Source organism: Ictidomys tridecemlineatus, chromosome X, assembly GCF_052094955.1.
Source record: "Ictidomys tridecemlineatus isolate mIctTri1 chromosome X, mIctTri1.hap1, whole genome shotgun sequence".
NCBI lineage: Eukaryota > Metazoa > Chordata > Mammalia > Rodentia > Sciuridae > Ictidomys > Ictidomys tridecemlineatus.
The window spans coordinates 83471560-83498496 of NC_135493.1; the positions used below are offsets into that span (position 1 = coordinate 83471560).

At 37.3% G+C, this 26937-nt stretch overlaps 1 long non-coding RNA gene across 4 annotated transcripts; it reads right to left on the reverse strand.

The window, feature by feature from the left end:
* Nucleotides 1-3656: 3656 nt before the first annotated feature.
* On the reverse strand, nt 3657-25137 carry LOC110596925 (uncharacterized). Of its 4 annotated transcripts, none has more exons than XR_013431836.1 (5): nt 24757-25136; nt 24561-24639; nt 13300-13432; nt 5617-5755; nt 3657-5433 (listed from the first exon to the last, which is right to left on the reverse strand). It is a non-coding gene; the product is annotated as an uncharacterized LOC110596925 (long non-coding RNA). The 4 variants fall into 4 exon arrangements; XR_005731922.2 differs by lacking the exon at nt 3657-5433 and adding an exon at nt 20794-20930 and having other exon boundaries at nt 5455-5755; nt 24757-25137; XR_005731924.2 differs by lacking the exon at nt 3657-5433 and having other exon boundaries at nt 5458-5755; nt 13300-13427; nt 24757-25134.
* Between the last annotated feature and the right edge of the window lie 1800 nt (nt 25138-26937).

The following is a 26937-nucleotide window of genomic DNA, read 5'->3' on the forward strand; positions in this document are numbered from 1 at the left end:
AAAGTCTTGGTTTGGATTTGGGGGTAGCTTATATAAAATAAACATTTTATGGAAGCAAAACGTTTTTCATTAAATTTTCTACAGATTTTAATTTAGAAGTTTAATAGTAACTCAATATTCAAAAGGAAAACATTAGGCCAAAAACATTCTTCCAAAATGTTGTAAAAGAAGGAACTCTGGCTCATTTTATGATACCAGAAGAATCTTAATGCCAACAGCAAGTCAGAACAGCAAGAGAAAGGAAAATTAAGGACCAATTTTACTCACAAACACAGATGCAAAAATACTAAACAAACTATTAGCAAACAAAATCCACTGTTGTATAAAAAGGAAAAGATCATGACCAAGTTATGTTTATAATAGAATTGCAAAGTTCCAGAATGAAGGAAATCTACAAATATTATTTGCCAGATTTTTAGATTATTGGAGGAAAAATCCATAATCATCTAAAGAAAAAGAAGAAAACATTTGATGAAAAAACTTAATACACTTTCATGATTTAAAAAATAAAAACCTTCTTAGAGCAATAGGATAGAATTTATCTAACCTGATAAAACCTATAGAAACCTACAGCAAATATCATTGTTAATAGGAAAAAGTGGTGTTTTCACTAAAATACATAAGATGGAGATGCCAACTATCACCTTTTCTATTCATTACTGTACTGGATATCTTGGCCATCTCAATAAGACAAGAAACATAAACAAAAGGCAAAAAAAATGGAATGGAAAAAAATGTTTTCATTATTTATAGCTGATAAACTGTCATCATATAAAACACAAAAGAATGGACAATTTAAAAGTAAACAGAGCTCTTTGGAGAAATGGCTGATTGAAGGATTGGAATAGGAAAATACAACATGAATCTGATGCATCTTGTAGTGCCAAAAAGTAAGGAAGTTCTCAAAAACAAAGAATGAGGACATGTCAAAGAAGCCAGACCTGAAAGAGTCCTCAGTGGGTAAAGCTGGAACAAACTGAGCAACAAAACAAAGAACACAGTATTGGGTTATTAACTTAAATTATTAAATAAATATACATAATATCATACTGATATAAATAAGTGACTGGAAAAATAAAGGATAAGAGATAAATGTTTATAAAAGAATTCCAAATAATATGTACAGATATGCCCTCCTCAGAAACTGGAGCTTAGTTCCTCCTCCTCTCCTTGAAGGCAGTCTAGATTCACCCAAAGAACAGAATGCTAAAAGGGAAAAACAGCAACTTTCCCATGGGGAAATCTGACCAAAACCACCTTAACTAAGGGATCAAAGTTCACATCACCAGGGGATATCCTGTGAATACTATATACTCCCTGATATGGTGGGATAAGAAGGACATTTAAACTCTGTGGTATTCATTTAAACTTGAGACAACTCCAAATTGAGGGACATTCTATGCAAAGGACAGTATCTTCAAAACTATTAAAAATCATCTAGAACAAGGGTAGAATGAGAAACTGTCATAGACTAGAGAACATTATGGAGATATAAAAATGAAATACAATGTGGTATTTTGAATTAGACTCTGGAACAGAACAAAAAAGATATTTATGGGAAAACTGATAAATCCATGTAAAGCCTGATGTTTAGTTAACAGTAATATATCTATGTTGTTTTCTTAGTTTGATAAATGTACCATAGTAAGGAGTATATAGAAACTCTCTCTCCATACTATCTCTCTACTTATTTTTCTACAAATCTAAACTTACTCGAAAATTAAAAACTTGCTTAAAAATAATAGAACTTTGTAAGATGAACACTAATAATAACAATCAACAAAAATTGACTCATTTCCATATGCCTGAAAAATGGATATAATATTAAATAAAAATATCCCATTCATAAAAGCAGAAAACTCATAAAGTAAGAAGGGGTAAATCTAATTTAAGATATGCAAGATCTTATGAAGAAAATTACAAAGCTCAGACAAAAGATATTCAAGAATTTATTTAAAATAGAGGGATATATTCTGTTCATAGCTAAGAAGATGCAACATCATAAACTTATAAATTTTCCTCAAACTGATCTGTAGATTCATCACAATTCCAAAGTTTCTATAGAACATGATAAACTGATTCTGAAGTGTTTGAAATAAAAAGTGCCAAGGATATATGATACTCTTGAAGAAAAATAAGATGGGAAGATTTTGTGCTATTAAATATCAAGATTTATAAGGGAGCTAAGTAATTAAGGTAGTGCAGTACTGGTTCGAGGACAAAAGTCTGGTCAATAGCAAAGAAAGCCCAGAGACAGACCTATAGAGATAAAGAACTTTGATGTATGAAAGAAGTGGCACTTCAGATCATTAGTTTATCCATTTAGAAAATAAAATAAATAGCTCCATACCTTATACCCACACAAAAATCAATTCCAGTTGGATTCAGGACTTAAATATAAAAGGTAAACCTTTATTAGAACAAAGAGTATGTAATATGACTGTTGGTCAGAGAAGACAAGACAAAGTGCTGGCTATAAAAGGGAAAAGGTGGATTCATTCAACTCAACTAGAAAATAAGAATTTCTGGTCATGCAAAGATATAATAAAGAAAAAAAGCTGTTAGGTGCAAAGGCACCCACCTGCAATCCCAGCGACCTGGGAGGATGAAGCAAGAGAACACAAGTTGGATGCCGGCATCAACAACTTAGTGAGATGCTGTCTCAAAATAATAAGGCCTAGAGATGTAGTTCAGTGGTAAAATACCCCTGGGTTCAATCACCAGTACCACACACACACAAAAGAACAAAATCACAAACTTTAAGAAGATATTTGATACATTGATACATATACATGATAAACGATGAATATCTAAAATAAAGATTTCCTACAAATTGCCAGACATGATGGTGCACGCCTGTAATCCCAGTGACTTGAGAGGCTAAAGCAGGTGGATTTTGAGTTCAAAGCCAGCCTCAGCCACTTAGTGAGGCCCTAAGCAACTTAGCGAGACCCCATCTCTAAATAAACTATTTTTAAAAAGGGTTGGGAATGTGGCTCAATGGTTAAGCACCCTTGGGTTCAATCTCTAGTACCAAAAAAAAAAAAAAAAAAAAAACCTATAAATCAATACAACTGGTTAAAATTTTAAAGGCACAAAAGATACCAATTGTCCTTTAACAAAAAAAGTAACCGTATCTCCAATAACCATGAAAAGATGCTCAACTACATCAATAACTGGGAAAATGCTAATTAAGTCCACAGTGAAATATTTTATACTCACTAAAATGACAAAAAATAAGTGGGGCAACATCAAGTATATGAAGGTATGGATCAATGGGGTCTCTTGTAGATTGCTAAAAGGAGTGTAAATTGGTGTCATCAGGCATAATCCTGTCAAACTGAACTTTTACATGTCCTATTAGCCAGAAATTCCATTCCTAGGGATAGATAAATGGGTATGCATGTAAAGCAGGAGACCTGTACAAGAATGTTCACAGCAGCACTAGAAATGACCCAAGTGTCCATAATAGATAAATGGGCAAATAACTTTTTTTATGACCACCCTAAGAAATGTGATACATTGATAAATGAACAAAGTACAGCTATATGGAACAACAGAAATGAATCACAGAAACATAATACTAAGTGAAAAAGCAAGTCACAGAAAACTACATACACTATGAAACCATTTTACTTTAATGATTTCTTTCTCTCTCTCTCTCTCTCTCTCTCTCTCTCTCTCTCTCTCTCTCTCTCTCTTTCTTTCTTTCTTTCTTTCTTTAGCAGTGCTGAGGATTGATCCCAGGGCCTTGTGCATGCTAGAGAAGCACTCTACCACTGAGCCATATCCCCAACCCCACTATGAAACCATTTTAAGAAAGCTCACAACTAAGTCAAATAAACAATGTATTGGTTAAGCTTACCCACAAATATGAAAAACAAAACCCCTCATATATGAAAAAAAGCAAGGGAATGCTAAACACAAGACTTAAGGATGACTTGGGAGTCTGAGGCAGGAGGATTGCAAGTTTGAGACCAGCCTTGGTAACTTAACAAGGCCCTAGCAACCTAGCAAGACCTTGCTTCAAAATAAAAAATAAAAAGGGGTGGGGATGTAGCTCAGTGGTTTAACACTCCAGATTCATTCCTCAGTACCAAAAAAAAAAAACTTAAAAAAGTGGGAAATTTTAATGGGAAGGACACACAGGGAGATGAGATAGAAAATGACAAGGGTAGATGCTATCATTAATGCTGTTCTTGGGTGGGGTAGTGAGTCCCTGAGTTTTCATAATACTACTATAACTCATATGTACAATATATATTCTTTCATCATATATCTACATTTTATTCATTTGTTTACAGCACTGGGGATTGAATCCCAGGGTGTTCTACCACTGAGACACATCTTTAGCACTTTTTTATTTTTAATTTTGAGACAGGGTCTCACTAAGTTGTCCAGGCTGGCCTCCTACGTGCAATCCTACTGCCTCAACTTTCTGAGTGGCTAGGATTACAGGCATGTGCCACCATGCCCAGCATATCTAATATATTTTACATGAATAAACAGAGAGAAGAGTAAGAGGAAGTAAAAACTCATTTGAAGGGCTGGGGTTGTGGCTCAGCAGTAGTGCGCTTGCCTGGCATGTGTGAGGCACTGGGTTTGATTCTCGGCACCACATATAAAGAAATAAAATAAAAGTCTATAAACAGCTAGAAAAATATTTTTTAAAAAAACTCTTTTGAAGAGTTTCGCTCTTAGGGGAACTCAGAAATAAAGTTATGATTTCAAGGGGATATGAGATGAAGTGGGTTTAAAAAGTTCTTTTGAGATAAGAACAACAGGAGGGACTTTGATGAACTCACTTTCCCTCTAAAACAATGATAATATGGGCAAATCAACTGAAATCAATTTCAGAACTCTGGCAATTAACTAAAACCACAGAATGCAATGAAAATCATATATCCAAGAGAGATTACTGAATCTTGGTAAGACAGTAGGCTTTGTGACATTTTACTTGTGACTAGTCCCTTTCTACACTCCCCATACTCTCTCCCTTTCTCTCCCAGCTTTCAGCTCAGTGGTGTAGAAGCCAAAATGTAACCAAATTCCACACAATAGAGAGATCTAACTACTTTGGGAATTTAAAAGGAAATTCTGGAGAATGAGACAACCATAGGGAACTTACTGTACTCCTAGGGATCTAAGGGGCTATGCATATACTCAAAGGTTATGTGTATACCTGGGAAAAACTTGGGAAAGAAGAGGATCTAAGTCACCTCCTTCTGGTTGACTGTAAAGCCCTGTACAAGCAGAAGTTGAAAGCTCAGATGGTCTTGTAAATGGTTGAAATTTGAAAGTATGTTTTCTTATACACATCTTCATGGCAAAGGATGTAAGACATACAGGCAAGGCATTGAAGGAGATCTTCTGACCAATCATTGGCTGACCAACAATATATATTTACCCTGGTGTGACTCTTAGGAATCTAGGCTTAAAAATAAAAACAAGAACTTTAAAAATACAAGCTAGCAGAAAACTCAGGGGCCACTTATTATAAAGTAGGGAATACAGAATCTACAGAATTAATCCAGGAAAGTCAATAAACAGATACATGACACCAAGAACAATAATCACAACCACAACAGCAACAAAAGCTAAAGCAAAACAACAAACCTTGGGAGTCCGGACGTCAGCAAGATGGCAGAATAGGGCTTTCCAGCACTTGTCCCCCCGTAGAAACATCAATTTGAACTATCCACGCATGAAAATACCTTCACTAGAGCTAAGAAAACCAGGTGAGAGATTACAGCACCTGGGTGTAGCACAGAAATAAGAAAAGACATATTGAAGAAGGCAAAAAGAACAGTTCCAAATTATCCACTCACCCCCTCCCACAAACTCAGACAACACAGTATAGAGAAAGATAGCTAACCATGAGGGGAAAGAAGAGGGAACTGAGAACTGAAATTTGTCTTGGACACCAAAACTGGGTCCATTCAAGTAAAACCCAGTTCTAGGTAACCATTCATAGTCCCAGATTCTAGGCCAGTACCTTCAGACTGATACTCAAGGCCAACCCTGATACCAGGACAGATTCCCTGGAGTTCCAGGCTCTAAGACTACCTGGTAGACTCAGTCTGTAGGCCGATCCAAGCACCAGGCTGACCCCAGGCTCATAAATGGCTCAAGTTCCAGGCTAGCTCCCATATACTCAGGCTATTGGCCTTCTCCATAGCCAGTCCTTCCCCAGTAGCCCTGGGCCTCAGGCTTTAGGCCCATCCTAGCACTGGGCCAGCCTCCATAGCCCTAGCATTACAGCTACTCCCTGACAACCCAACCTGCAGGCCAGACCCCGGACCAGGTTAACCTCTAATGTCCATGGCCTCAGGGTCCAGACCCACCACAGGTTCCAGACCAGCACAGAAAGGTTGGCCCACATAACCCCATGCTGCAGGCCTACCTCAGCATGAGGTCAGCCCCCCTGGCCTCAGGTAGCAGGCTTGCAACTGGAGACACAGGCTCTAGGCTTGTCCATGGGAGGCTGGTTCTGTGGCTCTACATTTAAGCAGAACCACAGTCCAAGCTTATTCTAGCATATGTGGAATTCAGGTCCATCCCAGTAGAGCCCAATGCAGGGATGGCTCCTTTGGATCGAGGCTTCACACCTTCCCTAGCACCAGGCCTACCCAGGCTCCAGGCTGATCCTATGGCTTAAGGCTACACTGGACCCAGAGTCCAAGCCTGCTTAACACAGGATCAAGGCCCACCCCAATAGACATTAATGCTTGGCCGGCCCCTATAGATCAAGGCTCCAGGACCACCTCTGTAGACCCAGGCTCCAGGCTAGCTCCCATGAACCCAAGACCCAAGTCTCCTGCCCCATGGATTCAGGCTCCAGACTTTCCCAGTACCAGGGTAGCCCCTTTGGACTCAGGCTTCAGGCAAAACCAGTGAATCTAGGGACCAGGCCTATCCCAGAGTCTGGCTAGACTTAGGCTCATGGCTCACCTCAGTACCAGGTCAGACCCTATGAACCCAGATTTTAGGCTAACCCCAAGAATACAGACTCTAGGAATGCCCTTGTGGACCCAGGTTCCAGGCCCACCCCCATAGATCCAATCAATAGGTCAACCCCATTATATCCAGGCTCCAGTTCAAACACTAGGATAGCCTGACCAAGGACTGCAGCACCAAGCCTGCCCATAGCCCACACTGACTAGTAAAGGCCTTTTACAGACAGTGTCACTTTTGCAAATTCTGGAATAAGTCCCTACCTCTTCAAATGCATAGAAACTGAATTCAGTAATAATTATAAAAAATAACCAGGGAGCTGGATGCAGTGGTGTATGCCTATAATCCATGCAGCTGGGAGGCTGAGACAGGAGGATCACAAGTTCAAGGCCAGCTTCAGCAACTTAGAAAAGCCCTAACCAACTTAATAAGACCCTATCTCAAAATAAAAAATAAAAAGGGCTGGGAATGTAGATCAGTGGTAAATTACTCTGGGGTTAAATTGCCAGTAACCCCCGCCCCCCCAAATAATATTAATCAAGGAAATACACTACTACCAGAGGAATAAAATAAAGCACCAATACCAAAATCTAAAAAAAAAATCTGTCTGAAAAAATAATTCAAAATAATTGTTTTAGTGAAATCCAAGAAAACACAAAAATAATCCAATATAGCAATAAAATAATAAAAAATCAAGAAGAGAAAATTATTAGAGAGGTTGTAATTATAAAAAAATCACAGAGCTGAAAAAGACATTGAATGTAGAGAAAAAGGCAACAGATCATTAATAGCACAACTGATCAAGCAGAAGAAAGAACATACAAACTTGAAGGCAGGTTATTTGAAAATATATACTGAGGAGAAAAAATAATGAAAAGGAATGAAGAAGCTGGGCATGGTGGCAGCACACCTGTAATCCTAGCAATTTGGGAGACTGAGAAAGGAGGATTGCCAAATCTGAAGCCAGCGTCAGCAACTTGGTAAGACCCTCCGCAACTTAGTAAGACCCCATTTCAAAATAAAAATTAAAAAAAGGCTGAGGATGTAGCTCATGGTAAAGCACCCCTGGGTTAGATTCCCAGTTTAAAAGACAAAAAGAAAGAAAGAAAAAGAAAAAGAATGAAGAAGCTTATGGGGTATATGGAGAAGCATCAAAGGAGCAAATAAATATTTGAATAGAAATTCATGAAAGAGAAGAGATAGATAAAGGAAAAGAAAGTTTATCAAAAGAAATAATAGCTGAAAACTTTCTAAATTTTAAAAAAGATATAACTATCTCTGTATAGGAAAGTCAAAGGTCTCCAATCAGATTCAATAAAAACATAGCTACAAAAGGACATATTATAATTGGACTGTCAGATGTCAAGAAGAAAGAGAAGATTCTGAAAGCAGAAAAGAAAGAAGCAAATAACATGTAAGAGAGTTATAAGGCTAGCATCAAATTCCTCAGCAGAATTCTTATAGGCCAGTAAAGAGTGGAATGATATTTTAATGCGCTGAAGGAAGAAAACTGTCAACAAAGAATATTTTACCTGGCAAAGCTATCCTTTGAAAATGAAGAAGAAATGTAAGACTTTCCCAGACGAACAAAAGTTGAGGTATTTCATAACCCAGACTTGTCATACAGGAAATGCAAAAGGGAATTCCTCAAGTTGAAAGAAAAGGATGCTAATTAGTAACATGAAAACATAAAGAAATCATAAAACTCACCGGTAACAGTAAGTACACAGTCAAATTCAGAACACCCTAATACTACAATGGAAGTGTGTACATGACATCTTTAGAATGAGAGGAAACTATTAAAAATAATGATAGCTACCATAATTTGTTAATGGAAACACAATATAAAATGATGTAAATCATGAGATCAAAAGACATAAAATGTCGTGTGTGATGGGGTGAAGTGAAAGTGTGGAGCTTCTTTTTTTCTCCTTCTCCCTCTTCTTATTTTGTAGTACTGAAACCCAAGGCACTCCTCCACTGAGCCACATCACCACCTTTTAAACTTTTTTTTTTATTTTAGAAATTTTTATTCTTATTTTGAGGTAGGGTTTCACTAAATTGCTGAGGCTGGCCTTGAATTTGTGATCCTCCTGCCTCAGCCTCCCATGTAGTTGGGATTACAGGTTTGAACTATCAGATAAATGTGAAGTTTCTTTTTCTTTCTTCTTTTTCTTTTGGCTCTGGGGTCTTTACCACTGAGCTACATCAGATAAATGTGAAGTTTCTTTTTCTTTCTTCTTTTTCTTTTGGCTCTGGGGTCTTTACCACTGAGCTACATCCTCAACCTTTTTTTTATTTTTTATTTTTTTGTTTTGACACAGGGTCTCATTAAGTTGCTCAGTCGCTAAGTTGGTAAGGTTGGCCTTGAACTGTGATCCTCCTGTCTCAGCCTCAGAGTTACTGGGATTACAGGTGTTCACCGAGAAGTGTGGAGTTTCAGTTTTTAAAATATATTTTTAGTTGTAGATGGACATGATGCCTTTATTTTATTTTATTTTTATGTGGTATTGGGGATTGAATCCAGTGCCTCACGTATGCTAGTAAGTGTTCTACCACTGAGCCACAACCCCAGCCCTGTGAAGTTTCTTAATGCAATCGAAGTTGTTATCAGTCTAAAATAGCCTCTTATAAATATATTTTATGTAAGCCTCATGGTAACCAGAAAGCAAAAACCTATAGGAGATACTACAAAAAATAAAGCATCAAAGGATACCACTAGAAGAAATCACCTAATCACACAGGAAGACAGCAAGTGAGGAAGAGAGGATCAAAAGATCTACAAAACAACCAGAAAACAATTAACAAAATGACAGTAATAAGTCCTTTCCTACCAATAATTACCTGGATTTAAATGGATTAAATTCTGCAATCCAAAGGCATAGAGTGGCTGCATGGACCATAAAACAAGACTCAACTATGTGCTGCCTACAAGAGACTCAGTTTACCTTTAATGACACACATAGACTGAAAGAGACAATATATGAAAATATATTACATGTGAATGGAAACCAAAAGAGAGTAGGGGTAGCTACACTTCGTCTGATAAAATAGACTTTAAAACTATAAAAAGAGGTAAGAAGGTCAATACATAATGATAAAAGGGCCAATTCCTCCGGAGGATATAACCATGGTAAACATTATGTGTACCCAACAATGGAGCACTTAAATATACAAAGCAAATCTATCAACAGATCTGAAGAGTGAGACAAACTGTAATGCAGTAATAAGAGGGGACTCTGATAAGCCACTTTCTATCTGAACAGATCATCCAGACAGAAAACCAATAAGGATACATTGGCCTTAAACTACACATAAGACCAAATGAACCCAACAGATTTATGCAGGATATTCTATCCAACAGCAGCAGAATACACAATCTTTTCAAACACACATGGAACATTCTCCAAGACAGATCATATGCTAGGCCACAAAACAAGTCTTAATACATTTTAAAAAACTGAAATCATCAAATGCCTTTTCCAACCACAATGGTATGAAACAGAAATCAGTAACAGAAAGAATTTCAGAAAATTCACAAATATGTGGAAATGAAACAATATACACCTGAATAACCAATGGGCCAAAGAAGAAATTAAAAGAGAAAATGTAAAATATCTTGAGGAAAATGAACATGGACATACAACATACCAAAACTTACGATGTGCAGCAAAAGCACTTCTAAGATGGAAGTGAATTGCAATAAATATCTACATGATAAAAGAAGAAAGATATCCAACAGCCTAACATTATACCTCAAGAAACTAGAAAAAGAAGAGCAAACTAAATCTAAAGTTAATAGAAGGAAGGCAATATTAAATATCTGTGCATAAATAAATGAAGAAGAGCTACAAAAAATAGAAAAAAAATCAACAAAATTAAGAGTTATACTTTTAAAAAAAATAAACAAAATCAACAAATCTTTAGCTAGATTAAGGAAAAAAGAGAGATCCCAAACAAAATCATAAATGAAAGATGAGACCTTACAACTGATGCCATAGAATCACAACAGATATAGGAGACTAATATGAACACCTGTACATCAACAAATTACATAACCTAGAAGAAACATAGAAATTCTTAGACATATACAAACTGTTAAGGAAGAATTATAAATAAATAGAAATTCTAAACCAACCAATAGTGAGTAAAGAGATTGAATCCATTAAAAAATAGTCTGTCATTTGGCACAGTGGCACTCCTGTAATTCCAGCAGCTTGGGAGGCTGAGACAGGAGAATTGCTAGTTCAAAGGCAGCCTCAGCAACTGTGAGGCACTAAGCAACTCAGTGAGACCCTGTCTCTAAATAAAATACAAAATAGGGCCAGGGATGTGCCTCAGTGGTCGAGTACCCCTGAGTTCAATTTCCGGTACCAAAAAGAAAATTTTTAAAAAATCTCTCATCAAAGAAAAGCTCAGGACCCAATGGCTTCACTACTGAATACTACCAAATACTTAAAGAACTAATACCAATCCTTTTCAGGCTCTTCTAAAACACTGAAGAAGGAGTTTATCCAAACTCATTTTGAGGCCAGCATTGTCTTGATACCAAAATCAGATAAGGACATTAAAAGAAATGACAATTATAGGCTGATATCTTGAAGAAAATAGATGAAAAAATACTACTCAAAATATTATCAAACCAAATTTAATAGTACATTAAATGGATCACTAACCATGATCAAGTAGGACTTATCCCAGGGATGCAAGGATATTCTCAACACATGCATATCTACCATATTAACAAAGAGAAGGACAAAAACCATAAGATATCTCCATAGATGCAGGAAATACATCAACTTTAGTTAATAATAATGTATTGTAGGTTTGAAAATTGCTAAGAGGATAATATATTGTAAGGGTTTTCAACAACAAAAAAGTATGTGAAGCAATGCATATATTAATTAAATTGATTTAGCTATTCCACGGTACATGTATATTTTGAAACAAATGATCAAAATATATAATTTTTATTGGTCAACTAAATATAAATAAATTTAATAATAAAAAAGAACAATAGCTGGGCATAGTGGTATACCAGTAATCTCATATACTCAGGAGTCTGAGGAAGAAGATCACAAGTTAGAGGCCTGGGCAAGTTAGCAGGATGTTGTTAGCAAGTTAGCAAAACGTTATTGTTTTAAACAACAACAAAACCTCAAGGGTAGTAACCAGATGTGGTGGTGCATGCCTTTAATCCCAGCTACTTGGGAGCCTAAGGCAGGAGGATTTCAAGTTTGAGGCCAGCCTTGGCAAATTTGTGAGACACTGCCTCAAAAAATTTTAAAAATGCCTGAGCTATAGCTCAGTGATAGAAAGTGCCTGCATGGTTCAATCTCCAATATTGAAAAAGAAAAAAACCCCCACAATCTTGAGAGTGAAAGAGTGATACTAAAAGTGTTAAAGCAGAGTATCTACAATGTCCAATTTAAAAAAAAATTTGTAGTTATAGATGAACAGAATGCCTAAATTTGCTTTTTTAATACATATATTTTTTTAGTTGTATGTGGACACAATATCTTTATTTTATTTTTATGTGGTGCTGAGGATCAAAACCAGTGCCTTACATGTGCCAGTCGAGCACTCTATCACTGAACCCCAGCCCCAGCCCCTATTTTATTTGTTTTTAGGTGATGCTAAGGATTGAACCCAGTGCCTCACACATGCTAGACCAGCACTCCGCCACTGAGCCACAGCCCAAGCCCATATACAATGTCCAATTTTTGACAAAAAAGAAATTACGAGACACACAAAGAAACAGGAAAGTATGACACACAGGACAAAAGGCAGCCAATGAAATATGATCCTGAGAGGGCCCATGTTTAGGACTTAAAAGACAAAGACTTTAGCTATTATAAATATTTTCAATGAAATAAAAACTATATCTAAAGAATTAGAGTATTAGAACAATATCTCAGCAAATGAGGAATAACAATAAAGTGACAATTTAAAATATAATAAAATTGAAAAGTACAATATCCAAAATGAATACTTCACTAGAGGGACTCAGTGAGAGATTTGAGATGGGAGGAGAAAGGGTAAACCTAATAATAGGTTAATAGAAATTATCCACTCTAAGAATCTGAAAGTTAAAAGGAAAGAGAAATGGATCATCACAAACCTGTGGGACACCATCAAATATAACACATACATAATGGGGTCCCAAAGGAAGAGGAAGAGAAAGGGGTAAAAGTTACCAAATTTAATGAAAAATATTAATCTACACATTTAAGGAGTTCAAAGAGAAAAAACTCAAAGAGATTTATATCTAGAAATATCATGGTGAGACTGATGAAAGTCAGAGGTAAAAGAAAATCTTGAAAGAAGTAAGAGAAAATGACTTACACATACAAGGGACTTTCAATAAGTTTGTTTCCTCATCAGATACCATGGAGGTCAGAAGATGGTGTGATGACATCTTCAAAATGATGTAACAAAAAGACTGTCAATTATTAATTCTCTATCCAGCATTGCTGTCCTTTGAAAAAGAAAGAGAAGTTAGGATAAAGAAAAAGTGAGAGAATTTGTTCCTAGCAAACTTATTCTACAAGAAACACTGTCAGAACTGGGCATGGTGACACACAGCTGTAATCCCAGAGGCTTGGGAGGTTGAAGCAGGAGGATCCCAAGTTCAAAGCCAGCCTCAGCAATTCAGGGAGACCTTGTCTCTAAATAAAATACAAAAAAAAGGGATGGGGATGTGGCTCAGTGGTAAAGCGTCCCTGGGTACATTCCCTGGTACAAAAAAAAAAAAAAAGAAAGACTTTCAGGTTGAAATTAAAGTTGACTAAATATGCAGGGTATGGTGGTGAACACACCTATAATACCTGTGGCTCAGGAGGCTGAGGCAGGATGATTTCAAGTTCAAAGCCAGCTTCAGCAATTTAGTGAGGCTCTAAGCAACTTAGACAGATCCTGTCTCTAGATAAAATATAAAAAAGTGGGGCTGGGGTTGTGGCTCAGAGGTAGAAGTGCTCGCCTAGCATGCATGAGGTATTGGGTTTGATCCTCAGCTACGACATAAAAATAAAATAAAGATATTGTGTCTACCTATAACTAAAAAATTTTAAATATCTATGTATGTGTGTGTGTATATATGTGTATATGTATATGTATGTATGTGTGTGTGTGTATGTATGTGTGTGTGTATGTGTATATATATATATATATATGGCTGTGGATGGAGATGTGGGTCAGTGGTTAAGGGTTCAATCCCTGGTACCAAAAAAAAAAAAAATTGGCTGTTAACTTGAAGGTAACTATACAGTATTACAAAGGAAAGTATTTTTGTTTGTAACTTTTATTTTCCTTTCTATCTTAAAAGACAACTGCATAGCCAGGTAAGGTGGTGAATGTTTGTAATCCCAGCAACTCAGGAGGCAGGGGTAGGAGGACTACAAGTTCAAGACCAGCCTAGGCAACTTGATGAGACCCTCAATAAATATTTTTAAGGGTTTGGGATGTAGCTTAATGGTAGAGCACCTGTAGGTTCAATCCCAAGTACTGGGGACTTAGACATAAAAATAAATTAATAAATAACTATTTAAATGAAAATAATAAAATTGTTGATTTGGCTTATAATGTATAAAAAGATGATTTTTAGGACAATAATGCAATAGAGGTGGGAAGGAAAAGTGGTACACTGAAACAAAGTTTTTTTAAAAAAAATATTTATTTTTTAGTTACAGGTGGACACAACATCTTTATTTCATTTTTATGTGGTGCTGAGGATCAAACCCAGTACCTCACGTCTGCTAGGCAAACATTCTACCACTGAGCCACAACCACAGCCCCACAAAGTTTTTATATACTATTTGAATTGAGTTATTATTAATCCAAAGTAGATTTTTACAAGTTATCATGTTAATTGTAATACTCAGGGTGATCAGTAAAATCTGAGCTAAAAATACAGTTAAAAAGGGAATTAAGGGCTGGGGTTGTGGCTCAATGATAGAGTGCTTGCCTACCACATGTGAGGCATTGGGTTTGATCCTCAGCACCACATAAAAATAAATAAATAAGGCTGAGGTTGTAACTCAGTTGGTAGAGTGCTTGCCTGCATGGGTGAGGCACTGGGTTCAAGCCTTGGCACCACATAAAAATAAAATAAAGGTATTGTGTCCATCTACTATAAAAAAATTAATAAATAAATAAAGTTGTTATATTCATCCACAACTAAAAATAGTTTTTTAAAAAGGGGAATTAAAAATTTACAGTAGACAGTATCTATTTAACACAACAGAAGAGAGGAACTGGGGAACAGATGAACACAAACAACGTAAGACATATAGGAAGTCAGGCACCTTGGAACATACGTATGATACCAGCGACTTGAGACCAATCTCAGCAACTTAGCAAGGCCCTAAGCAACTTAGTGAGATCCTGTCTTAAAATAAAAAATAAAAAGGGGCTGGAGTGTACACAGTAGTTAGGGACCCCTGGGTTCAATCTCCAGTATTAAAAAAAAAAAGACATACATGAAGTGAATAAAAATCCTTCACAGACCCATTCCAAAAACAAAGGAGGATGAAACAATTTCTAAATCATTCTATGCAACCTATCATACATGTAGGTTGTATGATAAGAAAACTATAGACCAATATCCCTTATAATATCCTTTATGAACATAGATGTAAAAATCTCAACAAAGTACTAGCAAAAGAAATCTAGTAGCATATAAAAATTGTATATAACATGATCAGGTGGGCTTTTATCTGAAAATTAATGTAATATACCATATAAATAAAGCATAAAATACATGATCATTTTAATAGCTGCAGAAAAAAACATTTGACAAAATCCAACACACATGCAACAAATTAGGAATAGAAGGAAACTTTCTCAACCTGATAAAGGGTATCAACATAGGACACACAGCTAACATCGTATGAAAAGGAGAAAGACTCAATATTTCCCCCCTAAGATCAGAAGCAAGACAGTGGTAGAGTGCTTGCCTAGTATATATAAGGAACTGGATTCAATTCTCAGCACCACAGATAAACAAATAATTCTAAAAATAAAGGTCCATCAACAACTAAAACATATTTTTAAAATTGTAATAAAATGTCTAACCAGGGCAATTAGTCAAGGAAAAACTTGGTATCTATTTAGGAAAGGAAAAATTAAGACCATATATATTTACAAATGACACCTTTTTATTGAGACATAATATTTATACATCTTTATGGGGTATACTATGGTAATTCAATACATGTTCACAAAGTAAAATAACCAAATCAGGGTAGTAAACATTTCCATCTCTTCAAAGCATTTCTATAAAATCATTTTTATGTGTTGTGAATTTTATACTCTTCTAGTTTTGTTATTGTTGTTGTTTTTGTATCAGGGATTGAACCCAAGAGGTGCTGAAACCCAGAGCCACATCCCCAGCCCTTTTTATTTTTTATTTAGAGACAGGATCTCACTAAGTGGCTTAGGGCTGAGTTACTGAGGCTGGCCTCAAACTTGCAAACCTCCTGCCTCAGCCTCCTGAGTCGCTGGTATTATAGGCATGCACCTGACCCCCATACTCTTCTAGTTATTTTGAATTATACCATATATTTTTTTAACCAATAGTTGTTACTGTGCTATAGAAAATCATAACTAATTCCTCCTCTCTGTGTTATAGTGCCCTTTATTAAACTAATTTCCAGCCCCCATCCCCACTGCCCTTTCCAATGTCCAAGGACAACTATTCCACACCATTCTTCTTTGAGATGAACTACTGAGTTTTCACAAATTTGTGAGAATTACATGATTTTCTATATGTAAAAAACCTAAATTATTATTTGAACTAATAATCATTTTAAGCAATGTATGATAGAACAATAAACAAAAATCAAATGTATTTCTATACATTAGCAATAAGCAATCAGAAAGTAAAAAAAGAAAAAATCCTATTTATAATAGCCTCAAAAAGAATACAATGCCTAGTAATAACTTAACAAAAGAAGTACATAACTTATATGATGAAAACTACATAACACTCCTGAAAGAAATTAAAGAAGTTCTAAATAAACAGAGGATATGCCATGTTTATATAGTAGAAGAGAATATTGTTAAATGGCAACACTCCCCACACAGATATATAAATTCTACACAATCCCTATTGAAATTATAGTCGTTTAAAAAAAGAAATTGATAAGCTAATCCTAAAATTCATATGGAAAAATAAAAGTGCCTTAGCAGAGCCAAAACTATCTTGAAAAAGAAAAACAATGTTAAAGAAGTCCTACTTCCTTATTTCAAAATGTTCTATATAGCTATAGTAAATAAGACATTATGGTCTGGTATAGTAAAAGACCTACAGATCAATGAAATAGAATTTAGAAACCAGAAATTTCCCTTTATATTTGTGATATATAGCCAAGTGATTTTTTGACAAGGTTGCAAAGATCATCCAGTGAGGAAAAGAATACTTTTATCAGTAAAAAGTGCTGAGAGCGAGATAGTCACATCACAAGAGTGAATGTAGACTAAGCAATGGTTTGAATGTGTTCCCTCAAAGTTTATGTGTTGGTAACTTAATCTTCAAGTTCATATGTTGATAGTATTTGGAAGTGAGGTCTTTGAGAGGTAACTGGGGTTAGATAAAGTCCTGAGAGTCAGGCCCCATGATGGGATCAGTGGCTTTATAAGAAAAGGAAGAGAGACTTCAATATTCATACCCTCACTCTCTCACATGTGATGACTTTTGCCATGTTATGATGCAGCAAGAAGGCCCTCACCAGATACAGTTCCTCAACCTTGAACTTCCCAGGCTTTTCTTTATAAATTATTCAATTACAAAATATAAAGCCCCTTTTCTTTATAAATATTGTATTGTAGCAATACAAAACAGACGAAGACAGACTCTTATATTATACTACCCAGAAAAATTAACTCAAAATGCATCATCAACATAAACGTAAGAGCTAGAACTATAAAATTCCTAGAGGAAAACAGTAATAAATCTTTGTGACCTTGAGTTAGACAATGATTTCTTAGATATAATACTAAAAGCACAAGTGACAGATGAAAAAAAAATGGACTTCACCAAAATTAGAAACTTCTGTGCATCAAAGGACACAACCCAAAAAGTGAAAAGATAACCCACAGAATGGAAGAAAATACTTGGAATTCATATATTTGATAAGGGACAAGATATACAATGAACTCTTACAACTCAAACATAAAATGAAACAATACCAATGAAAATGAGCTAAAGATTTGAATAGATATTTCTTCAAAGATTATATACAAATAGCCAAAAATATATAACAGGATTTTAAAATAATTAGTCAGTAAGGGAATGAAAATCAAAACAATGCAATTCTACTTTATACTATTAGGATGGGTATAATAAAAGACAATAAAAAGTGTTGGTGAGAAGGTGGAGAATTGGAGAACCTCATATATTGCTAGTGGGAATGCAAAATGTGTAGCCACTTTTGCAGTTTGGTAGTTTCTTAAAAAGTTAAACACAGAGTTGCTATAAGACACATCTCTTCTACCCAAGAGAAAAGAAAACATAAATCCACCCCAAAACTTGCACATGAATGTTCAGAGAAACATTATTCATAATAGCCAAACATGAAAATAATCAAAATGTCAACTGAGCCATGAATAAACATGGCATTATTTGGCAATAAAGAAATGATATATGCAACAACATAGATGAACCTCAATAACATTATGCTAAGTGAAAGAAGCCAGAAATAAAACCCAATATATTATATGACTGCATTTATATGAAATGTCTAGAACAGGCAAATCTATAGAGATAGAAAGTATATTAGTAGTGGCCTAGGGCTGGGAAGAAGGAAAGTAATGAGGGATGAATGCTAATAAGTAGAAAGCTTCTCTGGCAGGGAAGAGGGATGAAAACGTTCTAAAACTGATCATGGTGATGATTTTACAACTCCATACATATACTACAAACCACTGTTCAGTAACCTTCATAAGGGTAAATTTTATGGTATGTACATCTCAATCAAGTTGTAACAAAAAGATAGAAGCGAGCTGGGGTGTAGCTCAGTGGAAGAGTACATGCTTAGCACAGATGAGGCCCTGGGTTTGATTCTCAGTGCTTAAAAAAGAAAAAAAAAAGAGAGAGAGAAAAATTGTGGAGGAAGCAATAAAAAAATCTATGTGTTAATGAGAGTGATTTTTTAAGATGAGAAAAATATTATTTTGGCTCACAGTTTTAGGAGTTTAGTCCAAGGTCGGCCAACTCCATAGCTCTGGGCCCAAAAATATCATCATGGTGGAAGGGCTTGGCAGAGGAAAGTAGCTCAAAACATGGCAACCAGGAAGCAGAGGAGACATTTATCAGGGACAAAATATAAACCCCAAAGGCACACCCCCAGTGATATACTTTCTCCAACCATACCCTACCTGCCTACAGTTACCACCCAGTTAACCCATCTCAGTGAATTAATCCACTGATTAGGTTACAAATCACTGACAGCGATCCTGTAGAGAGGGGAAAATTGGTAGAGCAATGTCCTAAAGTAGGTAAAAGAGGGTGAGATTTAGAGCCAAAGTGTAAGGTGTGCACTGGGGTTGAATCCAGGACCTTATACATGCAAAGCACATGCTCTACTACTGAGCTATACCCCTAGCCCAAAGAACTGGATTTTGATGACAGCATAAATAGATTATCCAAAATAATAGAGAAGTAGGCAGAGTATGTGAGTACAGATGCTATATGGTGGTTGGATGTGATAGTGGAAATTGGTGGATGTTTTCTTCTTTTTTATTTCTTTTTTGTAGTTGTAGATGGACAGCATTTCTTTATTTGTTTCATTTTTATGTGGTGCCAAGGATGGAACCCAGTGCCTCGCACATGCGGGGCAACTGCTCTGCCACTGAGCCACAGTTGCAGCCCAGATGTTTTCTTCTGATGCCTTTACTTTTTCAGTTAAATAGGAAGCCTGAACATGATGGGAGAGGCTGTGTTGGAATTTTGAGGAGAAAGAAGGTATGAAATCATCATCTTGGAAAGTGGGAGAGTGAATGGATTGGGGAAATGCTTGGGAACAGGCAGAGTTGGATTTAACCAGGGATGGGGTTTTGACTGGTAAGTATGATGAAGTAAGAGAGGGGCAAGGGAAATGAGGCTGTATACAAGAGAATAATTATAATTAATGGTGAGCCGTGGAATTTATCCTAATTAAACAAGGTACATGGGAGCAAAAGTGTGACAACATTCGGTCCCAGTGGGGTTGAAAGATTGCTGGATTGGGGGACTAGAGGCAGTGAGCTAGAAGGATAGGAAGTACTGGTTAGATAGCAGGATGCTAGAAATTGAAATCATGGAGAAAACACAGTCACAGGTACTGCTAAGAAGAAAGATAACATTGCTAGGATGGGTGGTTGAGGTGCAGTCAAAAAGCAGGATCTCTATAGGAGAGTTGGTCACAGAAATGAGAGATGAGAAGGATCATTAGAAGGATCATTTATGAGGATATTAAAATCATACAGAGTTCAAACTTGAGTTCATAGCTAAACAATTTCTAGGAATGAGGAAGGGGGCAAGTATGTATGTCTACACATGACCATAACAGAGGGACAGTGGATGGTAGAGTCTGATGATTTGAGATTTAAACAGGGTGACTGATAGTTGTATAATCTCAAAGAATATCAACATAGATCGCTTATTAATTACAGAGGAACAAAGAGTACATGGCTGAGGGTGTGGGTCACTGGACTAGCATGCACAAGGCTCTGGGTTCCATTCCCAGCACTGCAAAAAAAAAAAAAATTACAATTATATGTTGCTTAACAATGGAGATGTGTTCTGAGAAATGTATTGTCAGGCAATTTTATAGTTGTGTGAACATCACAGAATGTACTTACATGAACTAAGACAACTATGACATTACTAGTCAATTGAATCATATGAGACCACTGTCATATCCGTGTCCACCATTGACCAAAACATCATTATGTGGTGCATGGCTGTAACTACAGTGGAGAAACCTGGCAGACTTTACCTTAAACAAAAAGAAACAATATTAAGATTAAGAAAAAAAGATACCAGGTGCCTCCTGATATGACACACTCAAGAGCCAACATCTCCTCTATGGTATTCTTGCCAAAATTATATAACTGGAATCACAATTAAACTTCAGACAAACCTAAATTCTATAAAAATAACTGGTCAGAATGCTTCAAAGTTATCAAAGTCATGAAAGACAAAGACTAAAGATCTGGTCCAGATTGGAGAGCCTAAGGAGACATAATGATGAATCATGAATTGGATCCTACAAGAAAAAAATATATATTAGTAGAAAAACTGATAAAGTCTAATAAGTTCTATACTTTTATTAGTAGTACTGCACCAATATTAATTTTCTAATTTTTTGTTGTTGTAGTACCAGAGATTGAATTCAAGGTCTTACTCATGCTAGGCAGGCACTACACCAATGAGCTACATTCCCAGCCCAATTTTCTATTTTTTTTTCTTTTTGGTACTGGTATTGAACTCTGGGGCATTCAAATACTGAGCCACTCCCCAGCCCATTTTTGTATTTTAGTTAAAGACAGGGTCTCACTGAGTTGCTTAGCATCTCGCTAAGTTGCTGAGGCTGGATTTGAATTCACAATTCTTCTGCCTCAGCCTCCCAAGCAGCTGGCTAATTTTCTACATTTTGATACATAAACTATAGTTATATAATTTCTTAACCTTTAGGGGATCCGAGTGAAGAATATATGGGAACTCTTCTGAAATTATTTTAAAATTTGAAAGTTTAAAAATTATAAAAACAAACAAACAAATAATGATTAAGGAAGAGGAAGACAAAATGTCTGGAAAAGTTTAAAAATTGTAAAAACAAACAAACAAATAATGATTAAGGAAGAGGAAGACAAAATGTCTGGAAAAGACAATTAGAAGCAAGGACACCCAATTCAGAAGGCTAAGGCAGTAAGACTGCAATTTCAAGGTCAGCCTCAGCAACTTATCAAGACCTAGTCTCAAAAAAAAAAAAAAGGACTGGGGTTATGGCTCAGTGGTAAAGCATCCCTGGATTCAATCCCCAGTAACATACATACATACATACACACACACTCACACACAAAAAATAAGAAATAAGCAGCAAGGACACCTCCCATCACCTCCCACCCTCCTAGCAAGAAGGGTATGAGAGCTACTAGGGGAACAGAGTGTTCAGGGAGAAGTCATATCTCCATTAAAACAGTGATTCTCAGTGTGTACAGTCAAAGAGTGTTTGGGGGTACTTCTGATTATCACAAAAGTAAGAGATCATGAGTGACATTTAGTGGGCACAGACCAGAGATATACTCAAGATAATACCACACAATAAAGAAGTGTTCTGCATACCGTACAACTTTAAAATGTTGTATCAGACTATCATATTGATAAAAATCTGTTCATTCATTTATTTATTTGTCCAACATTTATTGAGAGAGCCTACTATGTGCCAAGCATTGTTTTAGGTAATACAGATACATCAGGGAACAAAAAAAGACAAAAACTGCTGTCTTTCTGTTGCTTACAAATGAGTGTCAGACAATAACAACAAATATAATAGAGGTAAATAATATACAGTCAGGTGCTGCATAATGACAGTCAACTAAGGACCATATATATGACAGTGGTCCCATAAGATTACATCACCTAGGGACATCATAGCCATGTTAGTTTGCATAAATACACTCTCTTATGTTTGCACAATGACAAAATTGCCTAACGACACACTTCTTGGAAAGTATCACCACTGTTAAGTGACACATGACTATTATCTAAGAAGATAAAGAATACTATGGAAAAAATAGAGTAGGGTTAGTGATAGGAGGGAGCTGAAATTTTAGATCGGATGGTCAAGGTAAACCCTAACTGAGAAAGTGACAACTGAGTAGAGGCCTGAAAGAAGTAAGGGCTTGAGCTTTGTGGATACTTGGGATACATGGAAATGTGACTAGGTACATGGAAAGGCCTAGTACAAAATCCCAAAGGTAGAAACATACCTAATGTGTTCAATTATCTTCCTTTAAGGAGACCAGAATGAGTGAAACAGAGCAAGGAGTTGGGGGAGTGGTAGCAGATAAGGCCAGGGAGGTTAGGGGGAACAGATCAGGGATTTTAATATATATTAACATTTCCAGAAATTCAATGACTTTATAAATTGAGGGAAGATTGTTTTGTTTAGAAGTTTATAAAGAATTGTTCACCATTTAGGAAAACTGCACACTCCTACCTGTGGTTTCACCAATCAATACACATGTAGCTGTCACATTTACAGGTGCAAGTATCATTATGTGCAAGACCATTTCATTATGTCTTCTAGTAGAGTCCTATCCTAACCTGTATGTACTGAAATGCATATTGTTTCCTTTTAAACTATTTTTCTTTATTTCTGCCTTATATTACAATTAGGACATTATATTGGTTGGGAGGGAATTATGTGTGCAGACAGATTCTACTTTGTATGCACTTCACTTAAGAATAATGAAGGGGGCATTTCAAATATTTCAAATTATACATTATAGAGTGTAGGTACAATAGGTTTCAGAAAGACCAAGATATGGCAAGAAAATGAAGGGAGTATTCTAAAGCCAGGATGAGAATGGGGGAATGGGTTGCTGATGCCTGAAGGTGAGTTTCAGAAGGCTTGGTAGAAGGACTTCCCGATAAGGACAGAAAAGAGGTTGCCCAGGGATGCATGGAGATGTAACCAGGAAATCCATAGGCTTCTTGTGGTGACTAATGTTATGTAGGATGAAGGGTTTTTTTTATGTGTGGAGGGGTATTGAGGTTTAAACCCAGGGGTACTTTACCACTGAGCTACATCCCCAGCCCTTTTTAATTATTATTTTTTATTCTGAGACAGGGTCTTGCTAAGTTGCTTAGAACCTCCTTAAATTTCTGAGGCTGGCTTTGAACTTGTGATCCTTCTGCCCCAGCCTCCCAAGTCTCTGGGACTACAGGTGTGTGCCTGTAATCGTGATCTTTCTACCTGTTTAACAGAATAGGCCAGGAAACAAAGAGGGTTCTCTCCTTCACAGACCAGAGCATCTCAAGGCCAGGCTCCATTTTTTACCCTGCCCTCAGGCCAAGCACACTGCTATAAACAGGGCACTTCTAACCTCTTTGAGGCTGGGAAGAGACAGGCTAAAAAAGGAAAAATAACAGAAAGACAGAAGCATTCAGAAAAAAGACCCAATGGGCAAGGCTCAGAGACAGATAAGGAGAAAACAGAGACCAAGAGAGACAATATTCTTTTCAATTACTACAGTCATTATTTATTGAATTTTTTCTAGGGGCCTGGTGCTGGGCAAAGTGATGCACATGCATTACTATCTCAAATAGAGATGATTAGGGCCCCATTAGACAGATGATGAAACTGAGACCCAGATAAGTAAAGTAGCCCAAGGTTTCAAAGCTAGTTTTAACTGATTGGGTCAGGATTCTGCCTCTTATATCTGGGCTGTCTAGTATGTCTCAGAGGGCGAGACAGACAGAAACAGTGGGGTGGGGGTAGACAGGGAGACAGAGAGGTACGCAGACGATCACGTGAGCGGCAGACCCACACAGAATCATTTCCCAAGGGACTGGGATCAGCAGAGGGTGGGCTCAGCGGTGGGGTCCGCAGGGTACTCACCTGGGCGCCGTCTGGGGATCTCAGGAGCACTCGCCCTCCCTTGGCTACCCGTACGTACGATCCTCCACCACCCGCTGACCTAGGGTTGAGAGGCCGCCCAGGTAAAAGCTCGCCCAGGCCCCACCCCTCACGCGCTCTGGGCGGGCCTCTTCTCCCCTCTACTTCCCCCACCACCCTCATCCTTACGGCTTCTCACCAGACACCTCTAGCCGTCGGCGCCGCTGCTGCCAGGCGCGAAGAGATGTCAGGGGCCCTCAGCAAGATCTCGCAAATATACTGGACGCTTCCCTCCTGCCGGCTCTGGAGCTAGCGGGGTCACAGGCCTCCACCGCTACCGACGGCTCCTCGGCTCCCATTGGAAGAGTGCCTTCTGCCTTCCCTGGGATTGGCTGAAAATGGAAACACTTTATTTTTACCCCCCAGGCAGGGATCCAAGCCGAGGAAAACTCCGCCCCTTCGGGGGTCTTTGATTGGTTTACGAGCCTAACCCATCCGTTAAGAGGATTGGCCGGGAAGAGAGTGCTTCTCATTGCCCTTTGCCGGTCTATTCGGCAGGACTTAGTGGAGCCCGGGGGCGGACGGGGGTGTAGCCACGAACACGCAGGCGCGAAGCCCCAAGCCGGGCTAGGCATGAGTCACCCAACTCTCCTGTTAGTCACCTAGCCCTTGCATTGCTTTACCAAGCGACGCGATTTTAACCCCAGTTTCTCAAAGCTCCACACCTACGTGCAAGGATTTCTGAAACAGATGTCTCTCTAGGAGAGCAGAATTCCTATTTCCATTCATGGAGGTTGAAGTGGTTATGGGAATATGGACATCTCACACTGGTCCCTACAACTTCCAGAGATATTGGTCAAGTGACAACCTCGCTAGTACCCTCAGTTTAACCATCTGTGAAATGGGAATACATTTACTTTTCCCCACAATGTTGTGATGATTAAATGAGAACACAAATTAATTGACTGTGGCATAAATAATTAAAGACTCTCCAAATTCTTGCCTTTCCCACGTTCAGGCAAAGAAGACTATGGTCCAGAGAGGCAAACCAATTGCCTTGAAGTCATACAACAATTACCCAGAATAAAACGCAGGCTTATATCTTCCAAAGGAAAGCTGTTTAAGAAGGAAGGAAAGATAGGAAAAAACCTTCTATTAATGTAGGTTTTTGAGTTTCACAGACCTCCAGGTGAGTCTGGGGATAGAGTTTGGAAAAGCCCATAAACTTGGGTTGCAACAAATTTATGTCTTTATTCTTTCCCTCTCTAATAACTAAAATTTAGTGTTTTCTCAATTAAAAATATAACTAATGGGCTGGTGGTGTGCCTCAGTGGTAGAGCCCTTGCCTACCATGTGCAAAGCCCAGCATCACAAGAAGGAAAAAATAAAAAGTAACTAACCATACTACTACTATTATTGGTGACTGTCCCCAATAGAAATCACAGAGATTTTTACATCACGTTATTGATGTTGTGGATCTCTTGAAATATATAATCTTATCACTGTTTTAAAAATCATGATACTAGCATGGTGGTGCACACCTGTAATCCCAGTAACTCAGGAGACCAAGGCAGGAGGATCACAAGTTTGAAGCTAGCCTCAACAACTTAAGCAAGGCCCTAAATAACTTAGTGATACCCGGTCTGAAAATAAAATATAAAAAGGGCTGGGGATGTGTCTCACTGGTTAAGCACCTCTAGGTTCAATCTCTGGTAGTACAAAGTGAAAAAATAAAAATCACAATACTTATTAGATCCTCCATAAGATCTTATGATTTAATGAATTAATGGGGAGCACATATATATATTACTCTAGCACATATTTGCTTTATATATTATATGTGTCCACACACACACACACACACACACACACACACACACACACACACCAGGGTACTCTACCACAGAGCTACATCCCCAAACCTTTTTATTTTTATTTTGAACAGGACCTCACCAAGTTGCTGAGGCTGGCTTTGAAGTTGCAATCCTCCAGCTTCAGCCTCCCAAGCTGCTGGAATTAAAGGTGTGTACCACCACACCTGGCTCTTTTTCCATATTTTGATAACTATATTTCAATATAATAGTTTTCCTTTGTAATTCTACATGTTTTGTTTTAGGCACTAAAGAGGTATTTTTTTTTCCTGAGAAAAGATCCATGGGCTTAATTAGATCACCAAAGAGGTACAAAACATTGAACTTGAACCCAGACTCCAGAAAGACAAATATTTGGTCTCTCTTGTTTTCTTATGATATCCCTGTCACCCATTCTAGTATGGGGCACACAGTAGGTGTCAATGAATACTTACTGAATGAATAACAGGATTCCTCCCCAATCGTCCTTCACACCCTCGCTTGAGGGAACCAGTGCTGGCCCTTTTGGT